Genomic DNA, 27858 nt, shown 5'->3' on the forward strand with positions numbered 1-27858 from the left:
CTTCCCCTTCAAAATTTTCTAGAGCTCCTTCAGGGGAGCAGCGTAACCCGGAGTGAGACTAGTGGCCAACAGGCTTGGAGCTCACATATTTAGTTTTGTACAGCCCCCAACCCCTTGCAAGGACACGTTTTGCGTACCTTTTAAATTTTCCTCCCAATTCTCCTTCGATTTTTCGAGTCAGGTCATCAGTTGCTACAGGTATCCCGAGCAGAAGACTTCGACCGAAGATCCCTAACCACTGAAGATGTCTGCCGTAGAAGTAGACGAAACGTCTGGTAACGTCAGCACCAGTAGACCACGGCATCTTAGCCCGGAAGCTCTGTTTCAACTAGTGCATACAAATAATTATTAAAATTACAGACAAATGCAAATAAACAATAATGACGAAATGAATGGATAACAAAAACAGTGCATATAAATAATTATTACTAAAATTAGAGACAAATACAAATAAACAATAATGACAAAATGAATAGATAATTACAAAAATACATGATACAGAAAAGCTAAAAACAACACAAACCAACGAGTTAGAAAGAGAAAGATATAGAGTGGTCATTGCGCCGCCATGTTTGAAGAAAATTGAACGACCGTCGGTAATGAACTTATGCGCCCAAAACAAAGTGGGCGTGGTGATAACTGACATTAGAATCGTCAGCTTTCTTAATTTCGTTTGCATAAATCAGTTAAACTGAATTGGAAAAACCAAGTATTTCGTCAAATACGTGCTAGGAACTTAATCTAAACTTATGTACGCTAAATTTAAAACACTTGAGCTATTCCTAGAAGGAATGCTTAAAAGAATAACCTAAGCAAAATTGTCATGTAGTATGACAAGAAGTCCTAGCAAATATACTGAAGAAAATGTTAATATTCCTAGGTTCTTTTAAATGCGACCTGCAAGATTGCCTATAAAATGAACGAGTATGATTCGGATGATTTTATTAAATTGTTTTCCCAGTCTCTATACGTTGCAAAACTATTTACTATACCATAAGATATAGAATGAAAGTGGGCCCTATCTGTAGTAAACAACCTTTACCTCCAAGCTTGTAACGTGGGTGAAACATGACAAAACAAGCTTTCAGTTTTTTTGTTACAGTAAAGTATAATTATTATCGAAATGTGAACGTGAGGCCAACAACCGGCTGGTCTGTCTGAGCCTTTCAAGGGCCGTGGCACCACAGATAATTATTAGTGTATAATTGAGCACCCACGTACAATAATGAGGTAAGTAGTTACGAAATATATTCATACTTACCCCATTATTGCACGTGGGTGCTCAATTATGTTCTTTCATGTCCTTCCAGTCAAAATACTAACAATACGACCTACCCCAGAGTTTTGCGTTATTTTGGATGCGAGTGTCGAAATACAATTTTAATATTTGATTGCTATTACTAGGTTTGAAACGGAATTGTAGCGGTTTTATCCGTATTTAGTTTAACTTTATTACTAGTGAACCATTTATTTGATTAATTGTTTGTCTTCGAAATAGGCGTACTTCTTATAAGCTACAGCTCATCGTCTTCTTGTATAAGCAGTAAGGACAGAAGGAGCAGAAATAAAGGATGCCGGTGTCGAAATACAGTTTTAATATTGTATTGCTATTTCTTTTCACTGGGACTGAAACGGAATTGTATTGGTTTTATCCGTATTTAGTTTAAGTACATTACCGTGAACCATTTATTTTGTGTATGCCGGGCGTTGTTACACATTTATGCATGAAAAAAAAAATGCTGATAATTAACAAAACTATGGACTTAACTTCATAAAATTTACATGAAATATGATATATCAGTTGTCTTTTTCCTTTTGACATTGCAGTTATATGCAGCACACACAACAGGCACGTTTTTTCTTCGTATTTTTGTACTTCTTACCTCCGTTATACAACATTGTAAGCAGACGAATTTTTACAAAGGTGGGCGCTTAGCTCAGATCTGCCGTGTTTCGCGTGGCACCGCAAAGAGCGCTGTACAGGACAACATGGCCACTCTATAGACTTCTCTTTCTAACTCGTTGATACAAACCAATGAAGTTGAAATGAATATATATATATATATATATATATATATATATATATATATATATATAATTTGAACTGGTAATGGAAATTACGGGAAAACAGCTGAACGGATTTTAATGAGTGAGCCCTCATTTTCATGCCTGGCATCCAAAGTTTTTCGGAAAAGTAGTAGTTTTCAGTAAAATGTCAATTTTCCTACATCATTTTCCTATTTTCCAAAATCCATCTGTTGTCAGTTTTGAGAATTATTTTATTCAATCACGGCCGTCTTGATTGAATTTCAGAACAAAACACACATTACAATAAACAATAGGCTATTACACGAAGGCCATGACCTGCAGGATTGCCGACATATTTAGAGCTCAATTCAGTTTCTTATTAAAAACTGATTCTGCGGTGTATAATTTTCTGAATACAGCTGTGTATTGGATATTCAAATCTACGAAACTTGAGGTGGTTTGATGACATTATTACCATTATAAATTAAATAGTATTATAGTTAATATCATGATGCATCTGTTTTTTCATTAATTGTACTTAATATTGATGCTATATTGATGACATGAAAGTGAAACGTTTTGAGGTTATGTAAGTAAATGTAGAGAATATCTTAATTTAGATCTTCATTTCTATTACTGAGTGGCTGCTATATATAACTACAAAAGTTAAGTAAGATAATAATATTGTTATCAAAAATCAAATATTTTTATACTTATTAACCCAGTGGGGTTGGGTCATTTTCATATAGGCCTACTGAATGGCGGTGTAGTGTAGATATTGATATGTGTCATTGTCTTCAGTATTGGCTCGAGAGAGCGCAAAAATTACAGTTCCTAAGGAAAGATCAAAAAGTATTACTTACTGATAAAATAAGAGGCCTAGAAAATTTCAGCATGATCTCTTAGTAGGATAAAATGATTTTACGCTCTACATTTCAAGTTCTACATGCAGCAGCTATACGAAAATGCTATTGTTCGAAAGCTTAGCAAACCTGACTTTTTTTTTTTAACTTTTGCCTACAATCCACAATGACCTGAAATAGCTATTGCTATCGTCCTGACATTGATACTTGCGTTTTCGCGTTGAAACTAAAAAACTGAAGTTGGATTGGTTCAAGAAAAAGTATTTGGCCTAAAAAATCCATTCAGAGGGAGTATGTTTCATTATTATGGAAGCAAATAACTATCAAAAAGGCAAGGAGCCTATTCTTCATTGAAAATAAATCTGAAAGATGTTTATTTGAACGTCTAATGAACTTAGTTTGGAGCATTTGCTGCACAAGCCACTAGTGCTTAATATAAGAATAACCAAACAACAAACTATACATTAAACGGATCTGAATTAATATAATGTAAATTGGCAGCTTTCATGCATCTGACAACTGGAGAGAGAGAGAGATTTTGGCTTATAGGTATAAAAAATGTTTTGAAATCTTAAACCAGTTGAAGGGGCCCGAAGGTAGATGTTGCTTGTGAAGGATCCACAATCAATATCACCCTTTAAGGCCTTACAAAAGAATAACTAGTCAAGTTCAAGACGTCTAGCATAAAGGCTAGAAAAGTTAAAATATTTACAAGTACGCTCATAATTGAAAACAGATGAATTTGGTAAAAACCTAACAGCACATAGGGACATAAATTTTCTTTGGATGATTTCCAATTTACCCGAATCAGTAGAAGTAATAGAATTCCAGGTAACAGATGCATATTCTAGTTTAGACCTGATTAATGTATAGTATAGAATTACAAGAGTAGCTGGAGTAGAAAAAGAATAAGTTATAGACCTTATAAGTCCGAGCATTCTAATGGATTGATTTTAAATATATTGCACATGATTATGAAAATGTAATTTGGTATCGAGTGGAACTCCCAGGTCTTTAATATAGTGTTTCCTTATTATGTTGATATTATTAAGAGTGTAATTAAAATTTAAGAGAAGTGGTTTTACTAGAGAAGGAAATGACAAAAGTTTTCGATTCATTAATTTTCATTCCATTATCAGCAGACCATATCTCAATAGCATTTATATCATTTTGCAAAGTTATACAGTCTGCCAGACTATTTATTTTGCGAAATATTTTAAGATCATCGGCAAATAAAAGGCAGTTAGAACTTATTCTTTTACAGATGTCATCTATAAATAATAAAAATAGTAGAGGCCCCAAAGTGGAACCCTGTGGAACTCCCCATAAAGTAATATAAGGATCAGAGTAAGAATTTCCAAGTCTAACACAGGATTGTCTATCTTGTAAATAATTTTCAAACTAGCCCAGGTAATTAGTGGTAAGACCAAAAAAAAAATAATTATAATAACTCTATAATAGTTAGAGACATAGGCCCTATAGGCCTAGGCATATTATAGGCCACCAAAAATTATTTCAAGTCTGTTAAAATGCCAGTAGCATACTTTTACCAATGTCATTAGTAGGCCTATGCATGGGTAAATTAACAATAATATCATTATTATCAAATTTTGTTGCTTCCTAATATTAGTAAGTACCGGTATTACTGCAACTCATAGCCATACCTGTTCTGGTTGTGCTTCACTAATCACGTTATTTTCATTTTCATGATTTACTTTCTGATGAAATGCTGGTGGTTTACGTACGGTACTTTTAGGGTCTGAAATTTGAAAAATTAAATAATTAAGATAATCTTATTTTAACTGTCCCCAAATATTGGTAAGCTCTTATTATTAGGCCTGTTACCTTCTGTAAGTAGTGTGGAAAAGCCGGAAAAATTGTTGTTACAGCCTTAGGTTTCAAACGGATTAAACTGTGAGAAGTGCGATCAAACACCTGGTGTGAAATGTTCTGAACACAAGACACTTCTTCCTGAAGGTGTCCAAAATTCTCGCCGACAAGCCTTAACCCACAAATTACGACGTACTCATTTTTGGGGAATCTGAAATATGAGTGATATGCCCTTTAAAGTTATAGCAACTGTTAGGCCTATTATTTAAAGCCTACAATAGTACACTGAAATACAGAATACGTGAACGCAAAAAATAAACACATAACAATCTTCTAATATTAATTAATTCATCTACAACATAACCTATATACCATTTAAGCCTAACCTACTATTTGTTTCATATTATTGTTCCTAAAAAAAAATGTTACAACCTACAATGTACGAGTAAAATAACACTTTCTTTATATTAGCCTACAGTTAATTTGTATTATATTTTACATAATAAACCTATAGTCAACTTACATGTGAAATTACACTTTTGCTTTTTCTTTCTGTTTTGCACTCTTTCTTGATGTCCTGTTGCTGCAATCAAAAGCAACACAAAAGCTCATCTTGTTTGTAAATAACACGCTTATACATTAATATAATTGGTATGAATATTTGACATTCTAATACACACTGGATATATAAGAATTATGTCTGTAAAGTATTTAAATACACGTTCTCCTCCTTCTGTGCAATGCAAGCACAGCGTGTAGTAGGAGGGGATCCTAGCAGACGGCTTTCCAGAAAACTGGCCGCAAGCTGGCAGGCTAAGGCTGACTCCATATTCTTACTCCCTCCATGTTGGTACCGGTATCTTGAACATTTTGGCTTGATGTCTTTCTTTATGTCACACATAATAGTTTCCGATGCAGCTGTTTTTCCTTTCAACAAATGATGTGGTTATGGTCAGAAAAAGTTCCTGGATTGAATCTTTGGTACATCTGACATAGTGGATCATAGCTCAGAGAGTATTTGTTGATTTTCCAATATTGATTCTTTACTGATAAAAATAACTGAGATTCCTTTAATTTCCTTCTTTGCACAGTCAAATTAGGATGATACTGACATACATATACACATACATTGTGAAACGGGCAGCACATATTGTGGATGAAGCTGATTGAAATATGATATTTTTTTTAATTGGGTTATTTTATGGTGCTGTATCAACATCTCAGGTTATTTAGCATTTGAATGAAATGAAGGTGATAATGCCGCTTAAATGAGTCTGGGGTCCAGCACCGAAAGTTACCTAGCATTTGCTTATATTGGGTTGAGGGAAAACTCTGGAAAAAAACCTCAACCAGGTAACTTGCCCTGACTAGGATTCGAACCTGGGCCACCTGGTTTCGCAGTCAGACGTGCTAACATTACTCCACAGGTGTGGACAAGACTTTTCTTACAGTTATTCCTGTTTCCTGGTTAAAAACTTCAAAGTGGTGTTTGACAGTGAACATAATGTATTTCTTCTGATGAAGATTATGTTTCACTGTTACAGGATTCTATATGGACTTAATGACTTAACTTCTTGCTTGCCTTCTAACTGAACACAGATGTTTTTCAGATAATAATCATGGATTACTTGTTTTGTTTCTTCAGTGATCCCAGGCTTGCTGTACATAGTGTCACGTCCATCACAAATAAACATGTCACACTGTCACACTGTCTGTCAAAATATAAACGATGCCAATTGAAATACGAAACATACCATTACATGGTCTCTGTCAGTGATACAATGAATCTAAAGTATTATTTTACTATCTTAAAAATAATGCTCATAAACAAAACTAATGCACGATTTTTAGTGATGGACATGACAGCTGAGACAGCCAAACAAGAATTTAATTTAAAATATCTAAGAAACACCTACGTGTTTTCATATCTTTTAGAGATCTTATGAAGACTTTGTTCTTCAATAATTAAGGGCTGCAGTCAAGTGAGACTTTGTTCTTCAATAATTAAGGGCTGCAGTCAAGTGATTCCTTAGCTGTCATGAAATAACCATGGGCAACCCAGCAATCCAACTCATTCTTTTTCAGTATTATTTTACTATCTTAAAAATAATGCTCATAAACAAAACTAATGCACGATTTTTAGTGATGGACATGATGAACTCAACTCTTCGATGTGTATTTTAAAAACTTTTCTTTATGGAGACATAGCTCAGTTGGCAGAGCAGCTGGCTACGGACTGGAAGGTTCGGGGTTCGATCCCAAGTGGTGACGGGATTTTTTTCGTTGCCAAACTTCCAGAATGGCCCCGAGGTTCACTCAGCCTCCTATAAAAATTGAATACCGGGTCTGTCCCAGGGGTAAAAGGCGGTCAGAGCATGGTGCCGACCACACCACCTCATTCTAGTGCCGAGGTCATATAAAGCATGGAGCTCTACCTCCATGCCCCCAAGTGCCTTCATGGTGTGTGACAGGGATACCTTTACTTTATTTTTATTAGGTTATTTTACGACGCTTTATCAACAGCTTTGGTTATTTTGCGTCTCAATGAGATGAAGGTGATAATGCCGGTGAAATGAGTCCGGGGTCCAACACCGTAAGTTACCCAGCACTTGCTCGTATTGGGTTGAGGGAAAACCCCGGAAAAAACCTCAACCAGGTAACTTGCCCCGACCGGGAATCGAACCCGGGCCATCTGGTTTCGCGGCTAGACGTGCTAACCATTACTCCACAGGCGTGGACCGGGATACCTTTACCTTTTTACCTTTTATTTTGTGGAGACATGCAGGTCATGACCTTAGCATGCGATGTTTGAGTGTATTTCATCTTGGTGATTCACACATTCTATCTCCCATGCAGCTTCCTGCTTTTGCTTTCATGAGGGAAAAAAATCTTGTAAATATGCTTTATTGGTCTTAAAGTATTGAACATATTATGTGCTTATAAAAATGGCGAAAATATGCACTTACATGTAACATAAAATCATGCTTAATAAACTCAAAAATTGATAACTGGTATAGATAATATGTAAGCATATAGCAATACCTTCCAGGAAAAAGTATGCAAATGCATGAATTTCAGGTCCTACTAATAACTTAATATAGGAACATCAAGGAATAAAGATTGATCTCTCCTAAATTTGTGTTTATTTTATACCCAAAATAAAATTTACATTGCCTAAACAATAACCCAAAACCATGTAGTCCCACTGGTCTGTTAATGGAAGCGGTGGAAGCCCTTTAATTTTCAGTTTTATAATAAGGTAGTTTTACACTTTATAGCAGCAGAAAACAATTTGCACTGAATCCATAGTGAACGCAATCCAGATAACAGTGAGATCTTTAATTACAAAACTGAAGTCTTGACTGTTTCTCGTATGCAGTGATGGATTAGTATTATAGTGAATGTCTGAGAGACTAGAACATTAATTTCCCTCTCTACTACACTGGTGAGCAAAATTAAAGCAATAAACATACAAGGTACAGAAAAACAGATACAATTCATTCAAAGTAAATCAATATAGGCAATATAACATTGCACACTAGTGAACTGTCATTTATTACGTACAATGGGAATTGTCATTTATTACATACAAACACAAGTTTACTGTGGTTTGTTGAATTGGTATTTGAATTTCCCCTTGCACAAACATAAATAATACAAAACAGAAGTAGGAAAATTAATCTCTTGATCTGAACCTTTGTCTATAGTTACATTCAAAATGTGGAGTAAAGTCTGTAACAGCTATACGCAGCTGTGCCAAAAAATAATCATCTGAAAGAGAGGATCTTGTTTTCGGTTTAGCAGTGTTCATTCTAGAAAAGATATGTTCACAAACATATGTGGAGCTAAATATTTCTGTAAGATAGGCAGTAAAATCTCTCAGACGCTTATATTTACACAATTGTGCAAATAAATTCCTACCCACTAAATCTTTGCAGTTGATTTTCATTACTAAATCTGTTTGTAGGTCAGTAAGTTCACATTGCAAGTTAATTCTTGCACTGGTTACATCTACAGAAAAAGGGTTGACAAACACTGCAAGACCATTCTCCATGTCCTTGAAATAGCACAATCTGCAACTGAATTCATTTTAAATTTTATTTTTTTCTATTTTTAGAACAGTGTATTTATATAATAATACAGAACATATCATTCAGAATAATACATCAGACTACAGAATATAATTACAACATTAGAAATAGAAATAAAATAATACATTAATATAAAAAAGAGGATACAATAATATTAATAAAATTTGAGAACCGAATCAGCAGCACTCACGTTCAGTCGCAGTTCAGATATAATATTAATAGACTATAAGAGGAATACTGTATACAAATAAAATAAAATAGGAACTAAAAATAAAATTACAGCTATAATGAAATTACATAATATAATATTAACATAGAGAAGAAAAATATTGAATTTAAATACTATTATAGTCACAATCATGCTATGGTATGAAAGAAAAATTTCACAACCTCGAGCGGGAATCGAACCTGCGACTTCCTGTTCTCCTGTCAGGCGCTCTACCACTGAACTATCGAGTTCATCTCACGCCAAAGGCTTGGAATTATCCTTTCATACTGGCGACTCTGTTATAGGGTACTGTCCATAGCGTCTGATCTAGTCAGCACTGCTTATGGCTTGAAAGAAACTTTACAACAGGAGAACAGGAAGTCGCAGGTTCGATTCCCACTCGAGGTTGTGAAATTTTTCTTTCATACCATAGCATGATTGTGACTATAATAGTATTTAAATTCATTAATATGTCACATCAACGGACGTGTATATGTCACCAAACATCGTAAGATGAAGATTACAAGAATAATAATAGGACAATTTATGAAAAAAATATAATAGCTTATTATAAATTAGGCATTTTACACTATCTTTTTTACAATAGAAGAACTCTTCTTCACATTCCACCAGAAATCTCCGCTTTTTGGAAATGGAAGGTTTAGACACAGCTATTGCTCCACCACTGCTGCCGCTTGAATGTACATACAGGAGGGAGGTATGCTCTGCGGACAGTATATCTACACTGCTTGAAGGTCATGAATCACAGGGATTCACGAATCCTTCTTTGCCCAGTGATGCTGTATGGGCTTATATTTTATTATTTATTAGAGAACCAGTGCTGCTCTGCAGCATTCATTTGTACAAACCAATAGAACTGCTTTCCATACGAAATTTGCTGTGCATCTGCCCTTCCAAGTCTTTCAAGATTTTGCTTGGAATAATGCGACATAAATTTGTCCATGATTGAATACAGGTTCCAGTAAATTGCCTACTGAATCTAATGTCTGGCCTAGAGCTTTATTGATCATTATACAAATAGCCAAATGTACAGGAAGTTGTCTTCTTTTGAACGAAAATGGCAAATAAAGAATCTGATGGTGATAGGTCAATCTAGGGAAGTAGTATTCTTTGGACAACATTTGCGCCAGTAATAATGCCCAGATCTAAACCATTATCATAAATTTTGCGGAACTATAAGTCGAGCGCCATTCAACAGACTTGTGTAACATTAAGATTTCTCGATAACAACACAATGGAACCTTCTTTCAATTGTAAAATATGAGGCAGCAGTCCACTCATATCTAACAAGCAAACATTCTTATGGGGCAGATAAAAAAGTTAATTTTTTTTTCTTTCACCATGTTAATAATGTCAATAGAAGTACTTATACAAGGGCTGTAAAAAAATAAGTTCACCAGGGGCTGTTAACAGAAAGAAAACACAATTTCATTGGGAAAATTTATTGAAACAGACACATCAATTGTTGAGCTATTTTTCAACATATTTCCCACTGGAATTGAGACATTTGTCATATCCTGGGATCGACAGAGAGTGCAGACGGCTGTCAAATGATGGTTCTGATCCCAGGCGGCTGACTTCTACGACAGAAGAATACAAAAATTGATCCCATGGTGTGACAAATGTCTCAATTCCAGTGGGGACATGTTGACAAATAGCACAACAATTGCCGTATCTGTTTCAATAAATCTTTCCATGCAGTTGTGCTTTTTTTCTGTAAATGGCCCAAGGGAAAATCACTTTCTGGATGGCCTTGTAATTGCAGTCGAGTGGCCAAAATTTGTATAAGCACTTCTTTTGACATTATTAACATGCCCCCATCAGAATGTTTGCTTGTAAGCTATGTAGTAATTCACTTGGAAACTGCAAATGTTTGTTCTCATCTTCAGTAATTGAGTTATTCACACTGATGAATTCCTTGTTGCTCTTGAAATAAGGTATAAAACCATGCCATTAATTTCGTTACAATGTTCACTTTTAGTATTTAATTAGCAATTTTTGTTTTGAACGTGATATATCCTTCAGTGTACAGTTACTTCATTTCAGTATATTTCAATCATATCATTTTCAGAAATTATGGAAGTGGTAAATCTACTAACGCTAGTTTTTCATGATCAACATGGGGGTATCTGCCATTACTAGTTTGTAGTAAAAAGTTAACAAAGTCACATTCCTTTGGCTTTACTCTCATATTTTTACTAAATTTAAGTATTTTGAATATTGACCACAAAGGAGAGAACCGTACGAAATTTTGGACAGTGGTTGCTCTCAATCCGATTTATACACATTAACGCATACATATTAGCCATAAATTTAAAAGTCATGTTGAAGTTAAAGTTCAGATAAGTTAAATAATATAATAAGGAAAATTATATTACAATTTCAGTCAACAACTTATCAGACTGGTACAAAAACAAGTTTTTTTACAATAATCACATTACAATTTTTGTTTGTATCCACGAATATTTTCGATTTTACAAGAAATAATCATTGCTTTTCCATCTGATGATGATTTCTTGTAAAATCGAAAATATTCATGGATACAACAAGAATTATAATGTGATTAGTGTAACAAAACTTATTTTTGTACCAATCTGATAAGTTGTTGACTGAAATTGTAATATAATTTTCCTTATTATAACCATAAATGCTTCATCTCTGATCATTACCTTTGCTGAACGAATATGAGAAGCCTCTTTGCTGTTAACTTTTACACCTGATAAAAGAACCCTCATGTAAATTTAGGCAATTTGAATCGACTGTGTACAGTATGGTCTTGAGGTAGAAACAATGCTGCAATACAGTCTATGCAACAGAAATTACATTTAGTCCCAAATTTGTGTAATTGTGACTCATTGGTAAGCAAAGATTTTCTTAGTACCAACTGGGCCATCAGTAAAATATGCATTACTGATACTTCCATTATTTTTTGTACAAAGTTCATCATCATCATCATCATTGGCGCTACAGCCCTTGGTGGGCCTGGGCCTCCCTTAGTAATTGTCGCCATCCATCTCTATCTTGTGTAGCAGCCTTCCAATTCTTGCACTCTAACTTTCTGGCATCCTCTTCTACTCCATCAATCCACCGCAAGTGCGGTCGACCTCGTCTTCTCTGACCTCCCGGATTTGTTATTACAATTTTTTTGCAAGGTTCACTTGGGTCCACGCGTATTGCATGTCCTGCCCACCTCAATCTGCTAGTTTTAACTGTATTGATTATATTTGGCTCTCCTAGAAGTCTATATAATTCATAGTTGCATCTCCTCCTCCAGAGACCTTCCTCAAATGTTGGGCCATAGATCCTTCACAGAATCTTTCTTTCGAAAATCTCCAATCTTTTTTCATCGTTTTTGGAGATTGACCACGTTTCTGCCGCATATGTCAAAACTGGTCTCACTAATGTTTTGTAAAGAATAACTTTTACTTTCCTGGATAGAGCATGCGAACTAAAGTGATATTTCAAGCCGAAATATGCTCTGTTTGCTTTCATTAATCGATTAGAGATTTCTTTGGACATGTTATTATCGCTAGTGACCACTGATCCTAAATATGTAAAGTTGTCAACTTTCTCAAAATTATAACCTGATATCTGCAGGCTGTCTATTTTGTCACCTATCCTTCCATTATCTGCCAACATATATTTTGTTTTCCTCTCGTTGATGATGAGGCCTATTTCTTTTCCAGCCTGTTCCAAGGAAAGGAACACTTCCTTTACATATTTCATGGATCTGCCAATAATGACAATGTCATCCGCAAATGCCAATATTTGTGTGGATTTATAAAAAATGTTGCTCCGTGTTTGCACTTCAAACTTCCTGACGACACTTTCCAATGCAATATTGAATAGGAGGCATGCTAATGCATCTCCTTGACGAACTCCATTGTGTATTTGGAATGGTTTCGATGTTAGGTTCTGTATTTTAACTTGGTTGTATGTGTTACTTATTAGCAATTTAATCATTCTAATTAATTTAGTTGGGATATTCAATTCATCCATTGCCACGTAGAGCCCTTACCTATTAATACTATCATAGGCACACTTAAAATCGATAAAAAGCAGATGAATTGGGATACAAAATTCCTTCATTTTTTCTAAAATTTGTCGTAAAATAAAAATCTGGTTAATTGTAGATTTTCCGGTGCAAAACCCTGTTTGATAGTCCCCCAATAAGTTCTCTACATAAGGACGAAGCCTGTAGTATAAGATATTAGACAACGTTTTGTACACTGTATTTAACAAAGTAATGCCTCTAAAATTTGCACATACTAATTGATCTCCACTTTTATGTAGTGGGCATAGAATTCCTATGAGCCAGTCTTTTGGGATTATTTCAGTATTCCATACTAAGTTGAAAATGTGTTCACAAAGTTCATAATTTTAGTAATTATAGCGCATTGTTCTTCATTTGCTTGGCCTGTCATCTGCCTTAATTTGATCCTCATTAATTTGTGGAGAATTTACTGGCACATCTGGCTGAGGTAAGACATCAGCAATGGTTGGCAAATCGAGAGGAGGTATAGGCACCGTGCAAGCTCCTCTGGTGGTGACTGTTGTTACTAACTGCGGGACAGCAGTGATAGAGTTGTGCTTGAAGCATATTATGAATATACTTAACATCTCAGGTTAAATGATTAGAAATATGGATGATCCTAAAAAGCGGAAAGGTAATGCAAATTGCTGTGTTCTTGAGTGTAGTAATGCTTATAGGAACACACCAACCAATATTTTTTTTATTCATTCCCAAAACAGAAAACTGAAGTGCAACAACGCTAATTGTGGATCCATGCAGTACGCAGACGAAAGTAAATAAGGCTACACCGCTTGTAATCATAGTATTATTATATACTAGGCCTGATATAAAAAATAGAATGTATATAGTATTATGTTTATAAATAACCATTAAGTTAACAACGACAGGAATTTATCATTTAAATTTCAAAAAGTACATAATTACTGAGTTCTTTACATATATATTGTGTATAATATTAGCAACAATAAATAATAATATACTTATTTTTAAATGTATTCATATTGATATTTAATTCTTGATTTCAAGTGCTGATGGTTCATGTTGGAAACCAACACCCGCAGCAGAATTTGCGGTATTCATTTTATTGGGAACGAGATCAGAACACCCCCAAAACTAGCATACCGTTCCCAGTATTTTTATAAAAGATTACAAGAAAAAGACTGCCTCATCTCAACTAGCTCCGGAAAGATACGAAAGAGATGCATAAAGAAGAAGAAAAGATGAAAATTTAAGTGTTATGGAAGGCGAATGCTCAACAAGTGTTATTTCGAAAAATGAAGTAGCCATACAGGCAAAAGTAAATGAAACCATTCTTAGTGATTTTGTTTTTCTTTCACAATTGAATTGTGTGAATTGTCTACTCAAGTGTCTATTCCATTACATGCCGAACTGAAGTCACATAAGAAATGTTATGACAAGCGTTCAGGAACAGATGATATGTTTAATGAAATGCAAAGTTTCCGAAATTATTCTACAATAAAATATGAGACAGCACTGCCAGACTTAATGGGAGTGACATTCTTTTTTGCCATTTTTATTAGTGAATTTCACATCGAAAGCTTTCGAAAAATTCTGTCCAAGAGTAAGATTAGTAAAGAAAATCGTCTACTCATATTTTCCAATTAAAATGAAAACTGGATTGTCGTATTCTGCTATGAGGGTGATGTTCGAAGTTAATCGTACAATTATAATTATAATGTATTTTTATTGCCACTTTAATGTTGTTGACATCCACAATGGTTACTGTAATTTTGGGTTTTGGCCTAGCAGAGAAAGTATTCAGGAAACAATGACTGCAATATTGAAAAATGTAGAGTGACAATTAATTGTTCAGAAGTGGAACAGCCACCCAACGTGGATCAGATGTTGGCCTTCAAATCTAAATGCTACCGAGACAGATCGAGTGACACATCCATAACAACTGATTGCGGATTATTGACTTTATTAGAAGGTGGTGATGAAGTAAGGTTTTCCCGGAATAATAACAAACCTCTCCGATAAAGGGATCATTGTTGTTACTCCACCGTATCTGCATGATGGTAAATTAACAGCTGAAGAAGTCGAAACTACTTACAGCGTTGCCAGTGTTCGAATTCATGTTGAAAGGTGCATTTCAGTTCACAAAGTGCAGTCATAGAGAATGGTTGTGTAGTAAGCAGCATATGCAAGTAGGTTAGCGTGTGAAGAAGGTATGGGTGACGACCTAAATTCTTACAGGGCGCGAATCGGGTGCTTCAATGCAGGGCAGTGTTGCAGATGTTCAAAAGGTGAATATGCTATAGTGTCGGATAGAATCAACACATTTGTGGCCGCGGCTGTTTTATCAGTTCTACTGATTATTGGAAATGTGGAGTTAAACCCTGGTCCTGGAGATACAGAAGGAAGAGTCTTCAGTGATGAAGTGTTTCAAAGAGAATGGATAGACTATATGAAAGAAACGAGAGAAGACAGACTAAAGACAAGTGTTCTACTAAACAAAGTAGCAAGTGATATAGATACATTAGTAAACAGGTACACTGAAGTGGAAAAGAAGTTAAAGGAGGTTATCCAAGAGCAGGTGGTGTTAAAATCTATAGTTAAAAAATGGGAAGATGATAGTAGAATTAATAACATTGTAATTTATGGTGTTGAAGAGTGCAATCATGAAAAAGGAATTGATACTGGTTACGTGGTGTTAGAATTATTAACTAAGTATTTCAGTCTAAACTTGGACATAAGTGCGATAAATAACGCGTATAGAATAGGTAAGGGAAATAAAAGACCAATTATTGTGAAATTGAACAGTTACTTTATCAAAGAACACATCATTGCCAATACGCATCAACTCAAAGGCACAAATATATTCATACAAAATGACTTTGCAAAAGAAATTAGAGAGAAACGAAAGAAGTTAATTTCAATATTAAAAGAAGCTCGAGGGAAAGGATTTAGGGCAACTTTAGTAAAAGATAAAATGAAGATAAACGGAAACATAGTTAACGTAGAGTCCTTAAATAATCAAAACATTGAGGATTTATTCAGTTGCGGTAACAAGAACAGAAATAAGGAAATAGAGACTTGTGGAAATAGAGCATCATCTACACCACACGTAAACAGAAGAAGTGCATCACGAAACAGGAAGTCTAGAAGCGTAGAGAGGACTAATAAGAATAGTAACTCATCAAGTGGGCAGAAGAAATCAGAAATAACAAATAGAAGAATTGGTGAGCTTACGGGAGTGAATGATATTAGAGCATACTTAAGTAAACTAGAGAACACTGTTTTCACAGACCCCTTTAGAAGAAAGAAGAGTGAAGAAGGAAAACCTAGTATGGAAGAAGATGCTGGAACCAGTGTAGATGCTGTTTGGGGAACTGAGGCACAGACTGAGAGAACGACCAGTGAGGGTAGGCTGAGGCGCGCAAGTGAAAACTCAACAAGGAGAAGCGATTGTGGATCAACCGGCAAAGTCAGCGAAAGTGAAGATCAATTTCTAAGAATGCCACATGCCGTTGGTAGTCCGGGGTGCGCGAGAGGAAGTGCTACAATATGGAGGAACTGTGCGTTACCGACCGATGGAGTAGGAGAAGGTGACGAACAGTTATTAAGAGGTAAATTGACAAATAGAAACTCTATCAGAAATAAAGTAGATTCAATCAAAACTATAGATACTGAACGAAACTACCTACTAAGAGATAGGCATCACCAAAGACTAAATTTTCCTAAAATTAGAAACACTTATTATTAATTAAATTAGATAAGCAGACAGGTTTTGAATATAAGATAGAATTACGTCAAGATTTTAAAATAATAAAAATTGAAAACAGAGAATTAAGGCAGTTATTAATGTATTCAGATAGCTATATTATTTAGTAAAGGTTCAGAAGATAATTTTGACTTTATAAATGGCTTTACTAATATGTCTTAATTTCAATAATAATGCATTTATAATAAATTTAGTAGGCATTATAATAGTAATGAATTGATAATGAGTACATGCGACACAATAATGAAACTAAATTGAGGTTGATTATGTAAGCAACTTGTCAAGTTTGTTTTTAAGCAGGTATGCGGTAGTCTTCATTGAAGTTATGCAAACGTTTCTGCTGACAAGGAAATATTGTAAGAAATAAAGACAACCTACATATAGAATGTATTGAGTCAGCTAATTCAGGTTCATGACTTACAATATGTCGACATCTGATCACCTAATTGGAATAATAAGTTATTATTAAAGTAAGACATAAATAATTACAATTAAATTGTGAAAAGGAGCAGATAAAATAAGGTTTAATGTCTTAATGGTTATCACGATTGGTTTAAACATGCACTAAAACCAGACGTAAGTGCAAGTTTGAACCAATAAATTATTGAGATTTGCAATAAAATAATGAGTCTAGGAAATTGTATATTTAGTATGTAGAACTACATTTGTTTATAGATCTTTTGTTATATTATTAAGTTTTGTACTTGTGAACTATATCAATAAATCAATATGTCAATATGAAAGGTGCATTTAGCGAATTAAAATATACAGTATAACATTTTACACAAACTATCAATTGAACTGCTTCCGCATGTTGATCTTGTTGTTTATTCAACTGTCCAAAGAGAAGTCTGAACCTCACAAGTGATACCAACAAGGCACCACTTATGAGGCAACTAGGCCAGAATATCATGAGGTAGAGTGGCCAGTTCCTTTTCCCTTCCATTGCATATATCGCTGACTAGCTACAAATTACAATAGTCTCACTTCATATGCATACAAACAATATTGTTCTTCCTATGACACATATCGTCAAGTAAGATGTACAGCCTGATAACAGATGTACATATCAGCCAGAACCTCAATCAGAGGTAGTATGTTGATATTGTTCATTATGTGTTGTGTTTTAGAGAATTTGCATTCGCCCATTATTCAGGAAGTGTAATTAAGACTACTTTTAGAATTAAATCGCATTAAAATATGTAATTTATAGAGACATTATACACACAAATATTATACACGTCATGACATCAAATATAAGTATACCAATGTTTTCGTAATATGACTGTTCACCCTCATTTAATGGTCTGAAATCTGATTTAAATGCCAAACAACTTCACTGATATTTCAGGAACTTTGTAGTTACACTTTTACACTCCTCTAGCAGTACTGAACTTTCCACTGAGTCTATAAAATAATTAAAGACTGGAGATTGCTGGGTTTGCAGTGAAAGACCTGCCCTTGGGCAGAACACTATGAATCAATGAACCCATTCTTACTAATATTACAACTTTTTATCAGCAGAAAGCCGCGTGTAATTTCTATATCACACATGACTAATGAATGACTGTGAGCCTGTAGTTAATTATGAATTGAGACACTGCGCGGCGCCACCAGTACGATTTTGAGACCCATGCACGGTGCCTATAGGAAGGTCGTGCAGTTTTAATGTATTAGAAATGTCTGTAAGAGCGAACTGATAAGTAATAATATGGTAGGTAAGTGAGAACGAAGATAATCTTCTGATAAAGGCTTCTTACAATTGTCCCACATTGGTCTTACATTGGAAGGGGCTTGAAAGATACATATGTAGGAAAATAATTGTTTTTGTTTCAATTCTCATGTTTTACTACAAATTGCATCATTCTCATGCTGCCACAGGTCCACTTATAATCCAGGTTCAATCGCTGGCATACTCCCGATTTATAACTTGTATTGGGCAAGCCCGTAATCCAGGTAACACAGGAGTTTTTTTTGGGGGGGGGAGGGGGAAACTTCAGTTCCCCTGTGGCATCACAACAAATCTCCATCATCTCATCTCATCATGCATGTAGCATAGACCAGCCTCCTATAGTCCACCCTGGGCAATGACTCTGTCGGGCAATGACTCTGTCGGTAAATTGGTCTATATAACTGACTTCATATGGGTGAATGATGTAAGTTAAGTAACTGCCATTAGTTAAAAAACATCATTCTCATTTAGGATAAGCCTATCTGAATTCTTCAAAGTCGCATGTCGTTGTTTAAACATTTGTTTGTTTACCAATACCCATCTTAGTTATCACTGCAGAACTGTCGCCAATTGTCTTTCACTGTTTATTTATAGCTTTCCTCTCGCATCACTGCACTCGTTTGGTTGTATGTAAAATGAAAATCTTGCACAAAATCCCACTTAGTTTTGACGAATTCTACACTGATCAGCAAAATAGGTGGATCACTTCTTAAAAATCAAATCGTTGTCAATAAACCACCAAGTTAAAGAAAGTATTATTAAACTGAATAGGTTTTATGACTAAGAAGAGATGTATTCAACATGTTTGGAGATGAATGTGATATAAGAGGTCACAAAATACCACCCCATGAGCAAATTTCTATCCCTAAGCATCAGGCTGTGTGCTTTATGGTTTTACAACACGGACCAGTAATGAAACCTTTTACGTTTTGCAGTTTTACACTGACCCCTATTGATGAATTATCAATGTGTGGCACCTTTTCTGTCATAAGTTTCAGTTTCTGTTTCAATTTGATAAGTTAAAATGCTTCTTATTCGAGAAGACATTGCAAGAGCTGTCTTGTTAGTTGAGGATAGATGAATTATTCGCTTTGTAGCTAATACCTTTGTGAAAGCATCCAACATACTCTACGGTGATTCTGTAAACTGGGTACTAACAACAGACGACCAGAATTAGGCCACCAGGGATGACAGGTTTCTGATTCTCCATGTCTTGCAATATCTCCATATGACTGTGGTCCAGGCCAGAAATCGTCTCGAAACTGTGAGTGAGAGAAATGTTAGATGAAGACTCTGGGAAGCCAATTTGACTTCAAGAAGACCTGCAATAACTCCGTAGCTCACCCCCAGCAGTGAACAGTGTGATTACAGTTCACGCATCAACACTGGAATTCGAATGTGGACCAGTGCTCAATGGTGCTGTTCATGAGTGAGTCGCGATTTTGCTTCCACCTACCTGATGTTAGAGAGTATGGAGAAAGCATGGGGAGCGATATTCACCTTGAAACTTTCCCAAAAGAACGCTGTTTGAAGGTGGTTCTGTCATGGTATGGGGCGATATCAGTTTTGAGGTCCAAATGAAGCTTGTTTTCGTCGATGAAGGCATTCTGAATGTGCACCGATACATAGTGGAGGTGTTATCAGACCATGTAATCCCCTTTGCTCCATTCACTGGCGAAAATTTCATCCTTATGCATGACAACACCCACTCACATGATGCTCGCTGTGTGATGGAGTACCCTGACGACATCGGGATACCAACTCTGGACCAGCCAGCTTAAATCATATTGAACGCCTGTGGCATATGCTCGATCAAAATGTCCGACATCGCAATTTCGACACCCTAAACGAAATGCGTGCAGCATTTTAGGGGAAGTGGAACCTTACCTTTCTAAAATCTTTGCAGGACTTGGTGGACAGCATGGCATGATGAATGGTGGACATCATCGCCATACACCCAATATTAGGACAGGATACGTGCACAGTGATAGTTTCAGCGCCACAATCATGTGTTAATGTAAGCCATTGCCACAATAACTCCAAGAAATGCATTACTTAAAATTTTTCATAAATTATAACAATTTAGTACTTCAAAATGAACTGCAAAATTTGTTGACTGGTGTTATACAGGATGATTCACGACGAGTTACCGCCACTTATGGAGTTTATTTCTGAAGACATTCTGAGTAAAAAATGTCATATAAACATGGGTCCTGTTGTCAATATTTTCAGAGTGACATTAATTTGAATTTGTTTGTAAAATAACTTTTTTTTTATTTAGTTCTAAGGGTAAAAGAATATTACAAATAGAGAATGAACTATTCAGAAGTATCATTTTTTTTAATTGGCTAGTATTCTGAAGCTAAAAATGTGTTGTTAATTCCTTGGTTCCTTTGTACAGATTTTTTTTCCCTTCAGTTTCTAACTAAAAATTACATTATTCTTACGCACTTATCACAACAATAGTTACAAATCACACTACTTCTAGCAATGTGATTCTTTACACTTCAATTTCGAATCCTAATGTAGAGTCTTAAAGCACCTACAAGAGTGGCATGATTTGTAAGAATTGTTGTGATAAGTACATAAGAAAAATGTACTTTGTAGTTAAAAATCGAAAAAAAATTCTGTATGTAGCAACTATGGAATTCACAACACATTTTTAGCTTCAGAATACTAGCCAATTAAAGAAATGATACTTTTGAATAATTAATTCTCTATCTGTAATATTCTTTTACCCTTAAAACTAAAGAAAGAAAGGTATTTTACAAACAACTTCAAATTAGTGTAACTCTGAAAATAATGAGAATAGAACCCTTGTTTATATCACATTTTTTTCTCAAAATATCTTCGGAAATATGCACCATAAGTGGTGATAACTCCTCTTGAATCACACTGTATTTCAGTAGGCTACAGTTGGTATGTAGTTGATGAAAGTAGTGATAGAAACGTAAAAAAAGAACAAATTAGCATAAAGACAATGAGAATTGTAAAACTGTTCAATGAAAAATATAAAATTGATAAATTTAAGTTATTTCAATATTTAAACTAATTGGCACTATTAAATTTAATGATGCAGGTATTAGTGTTGTGGATTACAGATGCTATGTTCGGTTAAAGTTTGTCGAGTACAGCGAAGTTCGATATTCACAGACACTCGCTCTGTAGGAGGAGGCCTGTTGTGTTTGTTCCACCTTATCATAAAAATATTCGCTGTCATGCTTTAATCCCTTAAGAAGTTTAGCACATATCTTGCGATTAGTTTTTCATATGAAATAAGACGAAGTTTTTAATGTCTTGGTTGCCTCTCTCGTGTTCGAACATTGCAGGACACTAGCAGGTATCACCATTTGGTCGAGATGATCAACAATATTATTCCAGTGAGATAAATGAATTGATGTATTTCATGCCCAGAAACAATCTTAATTTACTACATTTATGGCTGGTTTCACCAAGCTTCTTAAAATCAGCACAAACGACTTGTCAACAAATGGATCGTTTAATTTTAACGGGATCTTTAAAAGTTGACTGTTTCACCAAGCCTCGTATCTTTAAAATTAACAGGCGTTTACTAACGAGGGGATTTTGTACTTGTATCTTGCATGTTTTGTTTTTCATACGACCATGGCTTCGAAATCGCGAATTTCATTGGTTACATATGATCATGGCTGACTTTGTTTGGCATGAGGGAACAATCATAGGCAAACGGGTAAGAGGCAGTAATTTTAAGAACATCTTCCTAAATACAGTATGTTGTCACACCGCAATTAAAAAACAAGACAGTTGTTTCTAAATGTAAATAATAGGAATGTAGAGCAGTTAAATTGTAACTTCTAAATGAAATCTAAGAAAATTTAGCGGACTATAAGGTCGACAGCTTCAAAATTGATGCCACACAAAGCATTCTAAGCAGTTATATTAGGCCTAAATTTAGGACGGGAAATCGCCTCTACCATAAATTGCATACTACTTTTCCACTGTATTTCATACAAATTTATTAGTAACAATTTTGCCATGCTTGTGTGGCAGGATTCAGGAGAGGTGTCATTAAATTGAATTTTAAGGGGTATCCATTGTCTCCTAAAAGAAAACCTCTTTGCACCCTTTTCATTTAAAAGGCCTTTGGAATGTTGTGCTATCCGTCTAGACCGTAACATTATCTTAAACCGAGAAGAATCTGTTGGAGAGGCGTTAAGTGGGTGATTCCTATCTGTCGTATTCTAACCTATTACAATTTCAATAAACTAGCGCTGAGGTAGTTCTGCTGGTTTCAGAAGTGAAAATCGTTGAATTTATAAGGGATTTTTTGTGGTAATGCATTTGATCATATATGCAAGGCATAACAAAAACCTAAACTAATCAAACGTAAACTGTCACAGATTCGTATGTGCAAGGTGTATAAGCAGAGTACGAAGGAAACTACCTCAGCGCTAGTTTAGCCACAATTTTTCTATACAGAGCGTTACATAGGCCTGTGAAATTGTTTGAATATTGAAGGAAAAATATGTTCTTCTATTGCAGATTCTTTTGGCTATATTACTGCCAGGATATACCATGCGATTGGAACATGTACACAATCTATGTTGTATATGACAACATAAAATTTAGCTATAAGCTTATTAGGCCTATAGAAATAATGACTATTGTAATGTTGATAGTACGTCTGATAATTTATTCACATATCTAGACAATACAGCTTTTGATACCCCGTTCATATCATCAATTACCATTTCAAAACTTCCCGCAACGTTATCTTAAAGCGAGAAGAATGTGTTGAAGAGGCGTTAAGTGGGTGATTTCTATCTGTCGTATTCTAACCTATACAGTATACCGGTATTCAGTTTCTTCTAGAATCATTCTTACTACTTATTTCCTTAATGTGTAGCTTTCGTGGAATTCTTTATCACTTAATCTTCAAAATGATTATTCCGAGTGTTATTACAACATATAAGTTCGTCGTTATGTTGAAGTTCTAAATAAAGAACTTCATCATCGAATAATTACGTCCGCCATGTTGTTGACTTCTTAACGCATCGTTACTGTTTTAACGCGACGAATAGGTCGTAATAAATTAACGATGAATTTAAAGATGCGTTAGCAATAATGATACTTGGTGAAACACAAAAACTGACTAACGTGTCATTAAATTATTTAACGAGACGTTATAATGATAATGAAGGTTGGTGAAACCAGCCATTAATGTTCCAAATGTGTTTACTTAAGTACTACTAGAAATGTAGAACATTCAGTTTTGTAACTAAAAGGTTAAGGTATTCCTGTCATAGGCCATGAAGGCCTGTATGGTAGTGGGAGATAAAGGCTTCCACCATTTCTAGGCAGTCGGCATTAGTAACATTAGTTGTCATCTTATGCTTGCTGCTTTTGCCTTCAAGCAAATATCACCCATGCTCATTTCTGTTAAGACTAGGAGTACCAGACGTCCAAAAAATCCCGCACATGTCCTACAATTTAACCTTCTGTCTGGCATCTGGGGAGGAATTTTTTTTTAAATCTTGAATGTTCTACATTTTGAGAAACAAACATTTTAGTTTTAAATTGGATTACGACTCAGGAAAGAATGGAATTAGTCCCAACTCATCATTGCAACATGATTGTTGTCAAAGATCATAATCATTCAATAGTTTTTTGTTATCATAGCAGTCAACAAAAAATGTTGCAACAGTGCAATGGCCCCCCTAAACATGTCAGAGTGGACAGCAAAAGAAATACTGCACTGGTTCATCTGCTTATTGGTTGTCGCAGAATACTGAAATGGAAAGCTTATACATAGTAGTAATTCAGTTTTAACATGTGCACCACGATGCACTTTAGTGAAGAAGTATACATGTTTTCCAGAAGGAAGAAATGATCATGAAGTACAGAGCTTTATTTGTTTCTTCTATACTCTGTTTTTTTTATACAGAGGAAACTTTCCACTGTGAAATATAAACGTTAGAGTGAACCTTGCCGTCAGTAACAAGAGGGGTTGGGGATACTGTGTTTTTAATACAGAAGGAAACTTCCTGCAATTGAATTTAAACATTAGGGCGAACCTTGCCAATCAGTAACAAGAGGAGTTAGAGGTATATTACTTATTGCCATATACCTATTTGCCAGAATGTTTCTACAATATGTTAATGTTCTTTAGTATTATCTCTGAGTCTAGATCTGCTTGTAGCTTAGTTAAGTTCAATTTTTAAACACGTCATTTACAATTACTTTTCATTCAAGATTATGTATATTATTGTGATTTGTGTGCTTAGTAATTGCTTTCTAATTAGTAGGTGATAGGACTGTGAAACTAGCAGACAGATTCAAATCTTGGTTGGGACGAGTTACCTGGTTGAAGTGTCTTCTAGGGTTTCCCCCTTAGTCCATTAAGAGCAAATGCTGGGTAACTTTCAGCATTAGACCATGGACTCATCTCGCTAGTATTATTACCTTCATAGATAACTATAGCAGTTGATAAAGTGTCGTAAAATAACCCACTAGAGAAAAATAGGTGGTAGAGGCAGGGTTGCCAAAAGTCCCGGTTTGGCGGGACATGTCCCAATTTTCATATAAAAGTTCCGCTTCGATTCGACGCGGACAAAAAGTCTCGCCTGTAGAAAATTAAAATTTCTTGTATAATTTTATCGTCACCTAGTAACTTTTTCTTCTAGGCTTAAATAATTACATTAATTTAAATAAAGTTTCTTAACAATGTAGGTTTGCACATTGGAAAAAAACTAATATTTTGGCAAGTGTAAGTTTTGTGACAACGAATTCAGTGGTGAATATGATACTTCTAAACATTTAAAAAGAGACGTTCATCAGAAATGCATGGCACAGAGAATGGAAAGAAGCTTGTTGAAAATGCTAAGTCCAGTGATAAATATGTGGAAAGCTCTAAAAATGTATACTGTATGTTAAATTATGCGTTCGGAGCAGCAATATGTAAGGCACAAACTAAATATGAATTTAGGTATCAATAAATTTTATGTCAATGTTATCAATTAATAAACATTGAAATTTAAATATTTTGTCACTTGTGATGCCAGACAACTATTGTTAAGTCATTAAGTTAATTTGGCATAACATTATTACCACAAGCCCTTCAGAAAGACGCCAGAGAAACATGATGTTACTTACGGCCAGATGTTTTGTACTTGGAAAACTGTATCTACAATATGTCTTTTATTTAAATTGCATTTTTGAGATTCATATTACTTTCTTCGGCTGCGGGATGATTTTTTTTATTTTATATTTTTTTATTATTTTTTATACAGTCATGAAAATGTCAACTCTGCCCATATTCATATCACTCTTTCTTTAACACAAAATATAGTACTATAGCCTATATGATGAAAAAGGATGTCCCTCCTTGGTAGATTTAAAATCTGGCAACCTTGGGTAGAGGACATTACATACACTCTGATACTTTTTTTATTTTATTGGGTTATTTTACGGCGCTGTATCAACATCTAGGTTATTTAGCGTCTGAATGATATGAAGGTGATAATGCCGGTGAAATGAGTCCGGGGTCCAGCACCGAAAGTTACCCAGAATTTGCTCGTATTGGGTTGAGGGAAAACCCCGGAAAAAACCTCAACCAGGTAACTTGCCCCGACCGGGATTCGAACCCGGGCCACCTGGTTTCGCAGCCAGACGCGCTGACCGTTACTCCACAGGTGTGGACACACTCTGATACCAAGGAAGTCGTGTTTATATCTAGGTCTTTTCCACAGTGAATATGACAATGCAATGAATGGAAGATAATTTACGTTATTAATGTTTTTGGAAAGAACACTTAAAGTGACGGGTGTGTCTAAAATTGTGGTGTATAGTTACCGGTACATTAAACAAAATGAATTTGGAGAAAAGCTTAAAAGCCCTTTTAAAAACGTAATCGCGACTCTTCTGTTATATTAAACACATTTAATCAGGAAGCTTTAGCACGGACAGTACTTGCTTTATACAAAGAAGACCAGAAGCTCACATAATATGAAACACTACAAATTAAAATTTCACATTTCTCATTGCAGAAAGTACTGAAGGCTATTGGTTTCTAGTACAGCAGAAACAAGGACAATAAGAAATATTTAATGGAACAAATTTATAAGAACAGTGAGAAAAATGAGAGAATTAGGAAGATCTAAGTTTTATAATATTTTAACATGAAATTATTTTTATTGTAGTTCTGTATTTTGCATTCATATATTCCTTTAGTTGAATTTGGTTTTGTCAACTTAGTTCTGAAATGTCTAATGAAAAAAAAAGGTTAGCATATAAAATAATGTTAATCTAGCCACATGGCCTACTGTATTATTATATTGATTATTTAAATATTTACGAGATTTATTTTATAACTAAGTCTGACATATTATTATTATTATTATTATTATTATTATTATTATTATTATTATTATTATTATTATTATTATTTTGATACAAAACTAAATTTTTAAAACTGAAATTGTGCAGAGTTTCATAATTTTATTTCAAAGAAGCCTGGTGTTTTGCGTAATATTATCTATAATTTATGAGGTTCATTGATAGTTGTGTGTTTGAATATTTCAATAAAATGTATATATGATACATGCAATTTAGTTGCATTTTAGATATTGACATTCACTTTTCCTTGTATCATATAACGTTCTACATTTTGAACTATTGTGTGTCCTACATTTCATTAAAATAATCTGGTAACCGTAGTTAAGAGGCTGAGTAAACCCCAGGGCCATGGTGCAGCCGAAAGAGTTAGATTAATGGAGAAAGTCTATGACTCCATCAGGAATTAAACCTGCAATCTTTGTGCATGCATCACAACACCTTAACCTGCTTCTTTTAATGTACATAGGAGTCCAAAACTTTCATTATGACCTTGAAAATGTATCTAAACTGAAATCTTTTGATAATGTACAAAATTTGTTCCTTTATATAAACTACCATTATGATAGCACTTGTAACATTGAGGAAGAAAATGTGCACTCTACTCTGATCACAATATTCTGTCTCTGTGTGAAATAGTCTTATAGAGTTGATGTCACATTAACCCTGTGTTACACTTTACCTTACTTAGTAAGAGTCAGTAAAATTATTTATTTGTTTTCATTCTCCTTTTTATCTTTCTAGAGTCCACACCTGTGGAGTAACAGCGTGTCTAGCCACGAAACCAGGTGGCCCAGGTTCGATTTGCGGTCAGGGCAAGTTACCTGGTTGAGGTTTTTTCTGGGGTTTTCCCTCAACCCAATATGAGCAAATGCTGGGTAACTTTCGGTGTTGGACTCCAGACTCATTTCACCGGCATTACCACCTTCATCTCATT

At 34.9% G+C, this 27858-nt stretch overlaps 1 protein-coding gene across 4 annotated transcripts in view; it reads left to right on the forward strand.

Moving 5' to 3' along the window:
- Window positions 1-27858, forward strand: part of LOC138705039 (GPALPP motifs-containing protein 1) — a 72310-nt gene that overhangs the window by 22737 nt on the left and 21715 nt on the right. The window contains exon 2 of one of the 4 annotated variants that reach the window (XM_069833606.1): window positions 27666-27799. The exons of 1 other annotated variant lie outside the window; for it this stretch is intronic. The gene's annotated coding sequence lies outside the window, so the exon portion shown is untranslated. Of the gene's footprint in view, window positions 1-2343; window positions 2483-2593; window positions 2618-27665; window positions 27800-27858 lie in introns of those variants that run through there. 2 more of the 4 variants (XM_069833605.1, XM_069833607.1) reach the window with 2 other exon arrangements.

Source organism: Periplaneta americana, chromosome 8, assembly GCF_040183065.1.
Source record: "Periplaneta americana isolate PAMFEO1 chromosome 8, P.americana_PAMFEO1_priV1, whole genome shotgun sequence".
Classification (NCBI taxonomy): domain Eukaryota; kingdom Metazoa; phylum Arthropoda; class Insecta; order Blattodea; family Blattidae; genus Periplaneta; species Periplaneta americana.